This window comes from Octopus bimaculoides, chromosome 6, assembly GCF_046866305.1.
Source record: "Octopus bimaculoides isolate indiv1 chromosome 6, ASM4686630v1, whole genome shotgun sequence".
Classification (NCBI taxonomy): Eukaryota; Metazoa; Mollusca; class Cephalopoda; order Octopoda; family Octopodidae; genus Octopus; species Octopus bimaculoides.
Window position 1 is genome coordinate 18744032 of NC_142933.1, and position 12500 is coordinate 18756531.

At 39.6% G+C, this 12500-nt stretch overlaps 1 long non-coding RNA gene across 1 annotated transcript in view; it reads right to left on the reverse strand.

The window, feature by feature from the left end:
• Window positions 1-3749, reverse strand: part of LOC149134967 (uncharacterized) — an 81108-nt gene extending 77359 nt beyond the window's left edge. The window contains exon 1 of the long non-coding RNA XR_016242109.1: window positions 2237-3749. This is a non-coding gene — a long non-coding RNA (uncharacterized LOC149134967). The remainder of the gene's footprint in view (window positions 1-2236) is intronic.
• Window positions 3750-12500: the final 8751 nt, after the last annotated feature.

The window sequence follows — 12500 nt, forward strand, 5'->3', positions numbered from 1 at the left end:
GTTTCTAGATGTTTCACGCTTGGACAGTAAATTCTGTATTCATTAGATGATAGTTTTGGTAGAACAAATAGGATAAATAGAACTGCTACAAGCATAAAGGCGGTTAGCTGGCAGAAACGTTAGCACGCTGGACGAAATGCTAAGCGGTATTTCGTCTGCCGTTACGTTCTGAGTTCAAATTCCGCCGAGGTCGACTCTCACCTTCGGGACATGTAGACTTCGGGAGAGTGGAGCTCTTCTGCTTTGTCCGGAGTCTCTGCCCCACTTCCCGTTGCCTTAGGGTCCTTCGGCGGGCAACCATTGTTGCCCGCTTTCTTCCTTTTTAATCCTTTTTGAGTTGAGGAGGCTGAGGCCTCCTCAACCACATCCACCTCGCCCGGGTAGGGGATGTGGCTTCCAGTAACTGTTCCAAGACCTTACCATAGTCCTGGGGGAAGTTCTTTTTGATGTGACCTGGCTCCAGGAACGAGTGACACTAGGGGGCGGGGAAGCGTCCCAAAAGTATCACCAGATACCTGCAGACATCCATTTAAAAAAAATCTGGAGAAACGAGATCTGTTGCAGCCGATGTGGTCCACATGGTCAAAATCACTTTTGACCCTACTCAATCAACGGCCGGCGATACCCTTACATTTAAGAGCCTGGTCCCGCTATCCCCCAGACCCTGTCGGAAGGTATCTTCAATCCAACCCGCCTTGATGCCTGGGGGTAAGCCAGATACTCAGGCTCTTATTAATTTCCTCCTGTAGTACGACGGGAGGAATAGAATTTCATTGCCCTCTAAGGGCTGGCTCCCAAAACTGCGAGCCTCCTCCGGGGTGTCAAACAGCAACCATACCGTTGCATGCTTGACACAGCGGGATATGTATTTCACAGAGGACAAATAGTCTTTCAGTTCTTTTTCTATAGTTAGTTTTGGGAAGACGGTGATGGCATCAAGAATTTTAGAGTAACTTCTAACCACTACCGTCCTCTCCTCCATATCTTTTAACCACCGCTTGGGTGGGATAATTTCCCACTCCAAGACAGGGTTCTTCTTTTTAAGTTCCTTCTCTGCCATGTCAAAAAAAAAGCAGTTCAAAAACAGTTCACGGATCTTTTTTAAAACGGGGGCCACATTTTTCATTAACGAAACACTTTGAAACTTGGAACACTGGTAGAATGTGTCATATAAAACATATTTTTCTCTTAGTCTTCTTAAAAAAAAAGAAATCCCTAAGTTATTCCATGCTAAAGTTGTCGTATTTCTGTAATTTCAACCAATCACTGACGTCCATTCAGCCGATATACATTAAGTGCCGACTACATAAACAAACGATTCTGAAACAATTCTATCGGTGATAGGGTTAGGGTTAGGGTAAAACAGCAAATTTAAAAAGAAAAAAGCAAATAAAACGAAGCTATGGCTTAATCAGCCAAAGGAGTAAATGTAAACAACTGAATACTTGTCAGTGATTGGTTGAAATTATCGAAATAAGACATTTTTTTACATGAAATAAATTCGAATACAAAAAATATTTTTCTGTTGTATAACACAAAATAGATAAGTATACGAAGTTTGAAAGTCTTTCGGTACCAAAAACACTACGTAAAACATTAATGAAAAATGTGGCCCCCGTTTTAAAAAAGATCCCAGTTCACACAAAAAGTCCACCAAAAATTAAAACCGAATAAAAATAGAAGAAAAAGAAAATAAAATTGAAGGAAAAAAAACTGAAATTAAAATAATTAGAAAAAAAAGAAGGAACCGAAATTTAGAAAGAAAGAAAAAATAGGAGAAGGGAAAAATAAAAAAAGAAAACAATGCACGCAAATAGAACAGACAGGGAATCCTTGGCTCTGCATAATACTCCAACCAGGTAAATCCAATAATCAGGGTTCTTCTCGATTGTACTCCAGTTCGGTAAACCCCACAGGGTATAACTTTTTCTGGTGAAATACGCCCACCAGAATGTACAAGTTATTTGGCGAAAAAACGTCACACAGAATTTTACTCAAAAATTTTTTCAAAAAAATTCTCAGTCCGCCGTTATGGCGACTCGAACACGCCCACCAATTACGACGAACGAGAAATACAATATCTTTGCTCGCTAAGGCAGGTAACAATTAAAAGTTGCCAAAAGCAGACAAAATTGCCCCAGAGCAAGGCAGAAATGTACTGAAAAAAAGAAAACACACGATAAATTCCCACCCAGCTCGAAGGACAAAAAAAAAAAAAAAAAAAAAAACCGCCTACCTTGACGACTGCCTTTTTGTTCTTTTTTTTATTATTCACAGAGCCAAAGCTCGCGTCTTCTCTCTCTGGAAGCAACGTGCCCCCTAACGGCGCATGCGCCGAAGTAAGCAAGCTGCTTTATTTCATTTCAATTTGCCATAAAGGCAGTACACAGAGAGTAGCTACGGGCTGGACAAAAAACATTAATGAGATGAGATGAATGGTGATTAATATGGTATTAATGGAAGAAGACAGGAGCCGCCCGCCGAACTCTGCTTCTCTAAATCAATGTTGTTTTATAAATTTACACATAAATTTACAATTTGAGGCTATAAACCTCTTACTTTACAGTTTCAATTTCAACTGTCTTTGAAATGAGGCACTTGCCTCTTACCCTTTTCTTTTTATGGGCCACAAGCCCTTTCAATATGAGGCACTCGTCCTCTTACATTTTACCGCCCGACCAGACTCCGTGCTTCACTTAAGCACCTCGCTGGTTCTTCATCGGGCAACTTTAGCAAAAAGCGGAAAGCGTCTTTAGGGAAGGAATTCATCACCCTGCACAAGTCTGTCTCCCACACGACCTCCGCAGTCACCTGCGGAGGCCAGCTAGGGTCTTTGGTACAGGTGAGGATCACTCTCGTCCGATCCTTCCTGGCAAATATTTTTACAAAATTCTCAACGGACCCTCCCTTGTGGAAGAGGACCACAAATTCCTCCTCCTCATAGGTCGAGGCCTCAGTTTCTACTGTCGGCGGCACAATTTCCACCGACAGGCCTTCCTCCGTTCGTGGCACAATTCCCACCAACGAAGCTTCGGGACACGCCGGCGGTGCACTACCGGGCTCCGGCCGTGTCCCGTTCTTCTTTTTCTTCTTTTTCTTCTTTTTCTGGGTGGGGGGGGGGCACTGGAATAGGACGCACTTCCACCTTAGCCAGGAGGTCCTGCTCCTCCCCGCAACTTTCGGTGAGCAACCATTGTTGCCCACCTTTTTTCTTTTATTCCCTTTCTTCGAGGAAGTGGAAACCTCCTCGTCTTTCTTCGTCTCTCCCTCCACTGGGAGAGCGGGGGGAACAACATTTATTAATTATTCCAGGACCTTACTCTGGTCCTGGGGGCAGTCTTTCTTAATATGACCAGGCTCCAGACACAGGTAACATTTCGGGGGGCATCCCTCGACTATGACTGGATATCTCTGCCTGTCCATCCTTAAAAAATCTGGGAGAACCAGATCTCTAGCTGATTGGGTCCACAGGGTCAAAACCGTTTTTGACCCAACCCAATCAGCTGTCGGTAATATTTTTACGTTTAGGAGCTTGGCTCCGCTGCCACCCAGACCCCGTCGGATAGTATCTTCTATCCAGTCAGCTTCTATGCCGGGTGGCAGCCCACAAACCCAAGCTCTAGTTAATTTCTTTCCACAGTATGTGGGAAGAAACAGAATTTTTTGCCCTTCTAAGGGCTGGCTCGCAAACTTGCGAGCCACCTCAGGGGTGTCAAATAGCAACCAAACCGTCACGTATTTTACACCCCTTGCCATAAACTTAATAAACTGGCAGATATTCTGCTAACTATTTTTCAATTTCAATATTGGGAAAGACCGTAATGGTGTCGAGTAACCTAGAGTAGGTCCGCAACACCACCGTTCTTTCCCTGAAATCATTTAATCACTTCTTGGGTGGGATAATCTCCCACTCCACAGCAGTGGCTTTAGTTTTCTTTATATTCTCTGCAATGCGAAAAATGTCCACATAAGAATAAACAACTAAAAATTTAAAAACACAGGCAAAAAGAGAAAACAGTTAAAAGAAAAAAACAAAAAAAAACAACTAAAGAATTAAAATTAACAGTTCGTACTAAAAACAGTTCATAAAAGAAAGAGAAAGGAAATTCAACAGTTCAGAAAGAATAAATAAAATATAAAGTTCCAGGCAGAATAACAAATTTTCAGGCCACAACGGTACTCCGGCCCGATTTGATCCCGGCACCGCTGCAGTCGTCACTTTGCTGGTAAAAATTAAATCCTTTGCGTAGTTCCACGTGGTGTAGTTCAAAGCAAGTGGAAGACTTTTCTTCAAATTTATTAGCTTTCAAAATTTGGTTTGAAAAACGCGGTGAGCTGGCAGAAACGTTAGCACGCCGGGCGAAATCCTTAGCGGTATTTCGTCTGCCGTTACGTTCTGAGTTCAAATTCCGCCGAGGTCGACTCTGCCTTTCATCCTTTTGGGGTCGATAAATTAAGTACCAGTTACGCACTGGGGTCGATGTAATGGACTTAATCTCTTTGTCTGTCTTTGTTTAGCCCCTTGTGGGCAATATAAAAAAAAAAAAAAATTGGTTTGAAAACAATAAATTCCTTTTCTTTTTTAAATAAAGTTCACAATATTTATCTGTAGTTTTCAAATCATGACTTGAGGACAACAAACTTTTACAAACTAAGTTCACAGTTTTGGGAGGAGTGATACCTCCAAAACACTCTTCTCACCGCTAAGTGAGACATTAAGCACAACCACAGGCAGACAAATGCGTGGAATTCAGTGGAGATTTCTTGTTCGACATAAATATTAATAAACACGAGCAACAAACCCCCACTAAATCCAAGAAACACAAAAGTCTTACCTGTACTTGTACGTCAAAAATTCACGACGCTGGCATTCAGCGACGTGACAACAGGAGCGACAAAAAACACGTCTTCTCGGTAAGCAACGCTACTTGCCACACAGCCACTCCTGCAAGTATTACTATCTATCTATCTATCTATCTATCTATCTATCTATCTGTGTGTCTATCTAACTTTCTGTCTCTCTGGTACTTACCTATGATGAGATCCTAGTAAGGGTTGAAAGTGGTTAAGTCTGTTCACCGTCCATCAATCTATAGAGAATTAGATAAATTTATCGTTTGCATATCTGCTGCCTAGGTTTACACACACACACACACACACACACACACACACACACACACACACACACACACACACACACATGCACACACATATATAATTTATATGAATAATATTTACCTGATGTCAGTTAGATGAAATAAACACATAGACACGTAAAACTGTTGTATACATATTTCTTAAAAGTAGCATCCTATAAATTAAAAATAATATTTCGTCAACCTACAGCCACGTAGTTCTTATTACAATACAAGTTGCATCTGTTGAAAGTCAGCATCTATACGGCTTGTGTGGAGTTTTTTTATTATTTTCTTTTTCTTCACTTTCTATATTACAACCATCCTTAATCTTGGCTGTTGGCTAATGCATTTTATATTTTTATATATCAGTTTGATATATAAATCATTCGGATCTATTTTAAAACGGGGGCCACATTTTTCATTAATGTTTTACGTAGTGTTTTTGGTACCGAAAGACTTTCAAACTTCGTATACTTATCTATTTTGTGTTATAGAACAGAAAAATATTTTTGTATTCGAATTTATTTCATGTAAAAAATTGTCTGATTTCGATAATTTCAACCAATCACTGACAAGTATTCAGTTGTTTACATTTACTCCTTTGGCTGATTAAGCGATGTAAAGCGTATTTAATCTCCATACCTTCGTTTTATTTTCTTTTTTCATTTTAAATTTGCTTTAACCCTAACCCTAACCCTAACCCTAACCCTAGGGTTAGGGTTAGGGTTAGGGTTAATTGTTTCAGAATCGTTTGTTTATGTAGTCGGCACTTAATGTATATCGGCTGAATGGACGTCAGTGATTGGTTGAAATTACAGAAATACGACAATTTTAACATGGAATAACTTATGGATTTCTTTTTTTTAAAAAAAGACTAAGAGAAAAAGATGTTTTATATGACACATTCTACCAGTGTTCCAAGTTTCAAAGTGTTTCGTTAATGAAAAATGTGGCCCCCGTTTTAAAAAAGATCCAAATCATTTACTTCATACCTTGTCCTACTGTCAATTTGTGTGTGAATTACCTTCACTTTTCCCATTTTTGAGTGGGTGTTTTTGTTTCTTCTTCTTCTTCTTCTTCTTCTTCTTCTTCTTCTTCTTCTTCTTCTTCTTCTTCTTCTTCTTCTCCTCCATTGTAAGGCAGCGAGCCGGTAGAATCGTTAGCACGCTGGACAATGTGCGTAGCGACATTTCGTCCGTCTTTATGTTTTAAGTTAAAATTCCGCCGAGAATCGACTTTGCGTTTTGGTTTCAATAAAATAAGTTCCAGTTGAACACTGGGGTAAATGTACTCAACTAGTCCCCCCCCCCCACCAAAATTTCAGGCCTTGTGCCTATAGTAGTGTCCATCATATACTATCGCTTGACCGCTGTGTCTTGTCCCGCCCACCGTCTGATTATGTTGGAGCGTATACTCTTCCGCTTCTTGTGTCAGGCGGTCTATCCGCTGTCAGCATCCGCTGCGTGGTGGCCTGGGCATGCCGTAGTTGTTGAAGCGAAGACATGCGCTGAGTCTACGACATCTCAAGTGCTTCCTTGACGGTGAACAAGTGTGGTCACCGATCGCCAGACACGTATGCCCGCAGCTAGTTTCTTTAACGGAGTTGCAGTCCTGGGTAAAACAGAGACCGAGAGGGAGCATTTGGAAAGTGGAATGTCTTCAAGCGCTAACTGCCCTCAGCTAATCGGACACTGCGATAGGTGGAATGTCCACTTTAGCCTTTTATAGCGGATTTGTGAGGGAAAGTGCGACGACGTTCTTGGGGAGACCTTGGGCGTCGAAGAAGACCAGCTAGCCGTTCTTTTCCGGAGAACTTTCTGCCCGTGATCGATGGATAATTTCCCAAAATCTCTGGCCTGGCAGTGTTACCGGGGAGCTTTGCCTGTTCGAGATAAACTTTACAGGCACGGAAGTGCCACCAGCCGATCATATCTGAGAGGCACGCAGGACGACGAGACGGTCCTGCATGCACGCGTCCAGTGCTCGAGCATTGCTGACCTGTGGGTTTATGTCGAACATCTGCTGTCGCGTATGGGATGGATCCGGCCGGCTGTCAACTGAATCCATTGTGAAGATCGCCCCGCTGCCTTCCTTTAACCACGAAGGAAAGGCCTGGTGGCCATGGCGAAAGAAGTTGTATGGTGGACGAGATTGAAGGGGCTGAAGACAAACACTTTTCTCTTTGCTCAATCCCTGATCAATTTCTTCAAGTTTCAATTGAAAAGGAAAATAAGGGTAGAAAGGGAAGTGTTGTCTTCTAGTCAGTTTGCTGAAAGGTGAATGAAAGTGGCAAGAATAGTGCCAGTGAACGGGCCTGCCCTGATCATACGTCTGTAGGTGGAAAAAAGGGAAGAAATCAAGGTACCAGCGTCCAAAAGTCAGCGTACCCATGATTTTTATGGGGTTTTTCCATTAGGAGCCGTCGAACGTCTCATCTCGATTGAGGATTACACGTTGTTTATTTTAAAATTTTGTTAGTCTTGTTTACACGCAAAACCCTCACAGCACACCTATACACATATACACGCACATATTCTTTGTTTTGTCCTGTACTGTTCACAACGTTTTTCTTAAAGTTAACCCTTGTGGTTAATAAAGAAATTATCATCATAATCATCATCATCATCATCATCATCATCATGATGCCCACAGGCATTTGGTGTAGTGGGCATGATGTAATTACACACTGGGGTCGATGTAATCGACTTACCCCCCCCCTCCTCAAAATTTCAGGCCTTATTTCTCCAATGCATACTGTTGATCTAAAAATGTTACTTTTTCTTCAAATTAACTGTCAAGCTTTTACAAACCAGAGACTAAAATACCTTTTTAAGTATATAAACTCTTCGAAGGAGGGAGAAATTCGATAAATTTTCGGGGATTAGCAGCGCCATAATTGTCACTTTTGCCGTTAAGCATACTAACAGTTTTGATATTTCTGCTTTTACGTGGTCTGATCAATAAGTATCCGGACTGTTTCCATAGTAATGAAGTTAAAGCACGCAAAGTAAAGCCGCTTGGCACAAATTGACTATGAACTCTGATGTGCCTGCGCACGAAGTTTTATCGTTCTAGCTCACTTCAGCTGTTTACAGCAGTGCTTGGAAAAAGGTGTGTAGCGTGTGATCATTGCATTGACCATAACAGAGAAAGTTGAGCAGAGAATCTGCATCAAATTATGCCAAAAGCCTGGTGATATCTGCCCAGAGGCCTATGCAAAGTTTTCAAAAGGTTTTGATCGTTCTCAACACAATCAGGAGATCTTGCGCAACTGAAACCCGAGTGTCTTTTTGGTCAGCTGAAAGCAGTTTTGGCACAAACTTGGCAGACACGCGTCTCATACCTGAATTATCAGTGATAATAGAATGAACTGAACCATTATTAATCTGCACGTCCTCTGATAACTCACGGATGGTGATTCGACGATATCCCCTCACAGCTGCATGCACATCTGCGATGTTTTTCTCAGTTTTGCTTGTTGCGGGTCTCCCAGAATGTCTGTGAATATCGACATTTTTTCGGCCATCTTAGAAATGTCTGAACCACTTGTACACTTGTGTGCGGTTTATACACTCCTCTCAATACACGTTCTGCAATTTGCAAAGGCCCCTGAGCAAGTATCACCATGAGAACTTTCTCTGTTATGGTCAATGCGACGATCACACACTACACACTTTCCTTCCAAGCACTTCTATAAACAGTGGAAGTGAGCTAGCACATTAAAACTTAGTGCGCATGCACTGCGATGTTCATAGTCAATCTTTACCAAGCGGCTTCACTCTGCATGCTTTAAAATTGTTACTATGACAACATTCCGGATACTTATTGATCAGACCTCGTGAGTCAGCATATTTTCAGCTCCTCATTAATTTCTTTGAAATGATTTTGTCTGAAAGTATTTCTCAGTGTATTATGAAGTATTCTCTTTTTCGCTCATCATGTAAATTGATACCCGGTCTATGATGTCCAATCAATTTATCTGTCTAGTTGTCTAAATCCCATAGAAGTTTTTTGTATGCTAGTTTCATTTAGAGCCTTTTCTGATGCTAAGTTGTATATCTATCTCCTGAAGTGTTATAGCTAAACGTTTTGCAAAGAAACCTGTTTAAATTGAGACAGGCCATTGGTTAGGACGTGATGATCAGGGATGTAAAGCATTTCATCATAGATATCCTGCTGAGCCAGGGTTGGCTTTCTGCTATATATGAACAATGCCATTACATACATACCAGATTTTCGCAGTTTTTACACACAATGGGCGCATCAGGATCAGAAGCCGAACTATGTACAGTTGGGAAACGAATTGTTTAATCACATCACTATTTCTGCAAACACTATTTCTGCAAACACTATTTCTGCAAACACTATTTCTGTAAACACATACTATGAAATTATCAATATATTACAAACGAAAGAATTTTTCCAAAACTTTACGTGGGTCACGAGATAATAGAGATTTCATACGATGCTTCATAATATAGTCATTTAGTTTGATGTTATGTATAAATATATTTAACACGGAACTAAACTGTTGACTGTAACTGACGTTACTGTTCTGTCGAAATTGATTTATATTACTAGAAGGAAGTAAGAACCGTTCGTTGTAATACGATTATAAAAGTAAAGTGTTATACGATAGCGAATTTCAGGCTATGGGAAACGGAAAGATATAAAGTGTAAATTAATTACATTTTCTGTATTCATATATTCATATATGTATTTAAATGTGTAGTCATGAAGAGAAATATGAACGAATTACTATGTAACATCCTCAAATGAGTATTTACTACAAATTTTACGATTTAGCTGTAATTCTATTTGAAACTGTACTACTTCAAATGAAACAATGGAATCTAGATGAGAACAACGGTAAACAGTTACAGCTTAAATTAAGTCTTGTATATTTCTAGTGTATCGCTGATAGACTGAATGAAAAAAAATTACATTAATTGGTCACATTTTCTGCCTCTGAAAGTGTTAGCTTTTAGAGATTACCACTTAAACACTAACATAATCAAATGCACCAAAGATTAAGGGCATAAATGTAAGTATGTAATGTGAGAAGCTGCAGGTATTTTGAAGTATTTGACTTTAAACATCCTTTGTCACGTATTTTCAATGGCATCTATAAAATTATGTAGTACCTTGTTTGTGTTTTTTCTCAAGCAACTATGGCAGACCTGAATTGTTTGTATTTAAAGAATATTTTACTGGTAATGTTCCATGGACATTGTTTATTTTCAAATATCTAAATATACGTAGAATAAGAAATATTTTAAAGTAATTTTACTCTTTGGTGTAAGAGAAAGAAAGTATACTTGGCCATTGGATCCCCCAACTCAAACAATGGTGAAACTGATACGGTTGATCTTCACGATGAAGGGCTCGGAGAAGGTGACCAACAAGGAACTCTAGGAATTTGATGGTCCAGGAAGGAAGAACTACGAAAAGTTATTAGTGAGTGGCCTGAAATGGGAAACCGAATGAGTACGAGAGGAGTAGAAACGGGACTGATAAGAAGGATTCCATGAAGATAGTACACAAGTAGCTGGGTACTAATAGCAGAAGGGAGACAGTTAAGGGAGAAGATGTAAAATGAGGAGACATTTCGCTCAAGAAATAGAGTTTGCAGTGAGCCGATTTATAGAGAGTCCTTGCTAATGAACAAGATGGCTTTATTTCTGATGTTTTTTTTTGGGTATTTTTTATACAGTTGCAGATATGTTCCATAGGTGGAGGTACTATTCTATTATAGGCTTCACGTGAGCTTTGTAGCAACTGCTCGAGAATGAAGAGTCATCTGTCTCTAAAAGTGAAAATAAATCTTTGGAGAGACGTTTTTGCTATGCTGTGTATGAGAACTTCCAATAAGAAAACATCAGTGATTGTAATGCTTAAAATTTGTAGCGTGTTCGTAGATTTTAATTGCCTGTTGTGCACGTTAGTGAGGTTGAATTAGAAGTTCATTTTCTTGATTTGTGCAGTTATTGTTTATTTGTGCTGTTGAAGATGGTACTGTTGACATGTACCCATCATTAAAGAATCTTTTTTAGTTTATGGAGATTTGGTGTCAGGTGTTTAGGTTGCGTAAGGATGACACCAGGTTGTGGAAGGTTAAGGATGTGGGAGAAAGGGGATAACATCTTAAGTACACTGATATTTTGTTGAATGTGAGACCAAAAGATCGTTTAATATACAAGAGGAAACTTTAGAACGACATAAGCCTTGGAAAAATTAGAGTTAATGAAGTGTGTATCAGTGTGGATGAAGTCTGTAGGTACATATCGCCACGATGGTGCAATTTATCAGAAGAAATCGATCCAAGATAATGAAGTCGAATAGAGTTCGCATGTAGATAAATTCCACAGGAAGTCTGCGGTCATATACATTTATGATGTGAAAGGACAGTTGTTTACAGTGAATTTCAGAAGAGATTGGGCCATCTGATAAGTGATATATGAAGACACTTCCCCGGTTGATCTGTCTTAACGGAAGTTGTACAGGTGAGAGTCTCTGAGAAGGGAGATGAACAGATGTTGAAGAAAGTTGTACCAACACATGATTGATAATGTTTGATACAAGTAACTGCTGAATATGTGGAGATGGACAAGAGACAATAAATCATATTGTCTCTGGTTGTCCGGTCCTGGCTAAGAAGAAATATATTCACAGACACGACGGAGCTGGAATCTAGATACAATGGAAGCTATGCCAACATTATGGAATAACAATGGAAAAATATAGAATAGGCACACGCCAGAAAAGGTCACAGAAAAGGAGTAAGCAATCACAATCTGGGATAGGTCAATACACACAAATATGTTTTATGATAGTTGCGAATAATACTAGAAATAATAGAAATAGAAAAAGACACATCTGTTGGTATAGTCCGCCTTATAATTTGAAGTCGCAAATCCTTTTGCTCAAATATTCGATTTTATTATCAGAAAATCTTCCTTCAACATAAATACTACAGTACCTTTAACAAAATAATACTGAATCTAATCCAAAATAACGTGTCTTCGAATATGGTAAAATTGAATCTAAGTTGAGATAATGACAGTAAAATTCAATCAAACTGTCTTGTACTAACAAAGTTTTTATTAGAATAGTTGCCAATCAATAAAAAACAACAACAAAAACTGTATTTGGTTCAGACACTTGTTCTTCCAGGAACACTGAGAGACGAAATAGAACTTTTCTTCCACTTTCATTTTGGAATTTTACATATTTTAAACATGGAGAGAATGTTCTGAAAAACGCCAAACTTCATATTGGAAATGGATATTCTTGTAAGGCGTGTATGCTGGAAGCGCATGAAATACTTTTCCTTACTGAAAGTACTATGCATAATAAAAAATT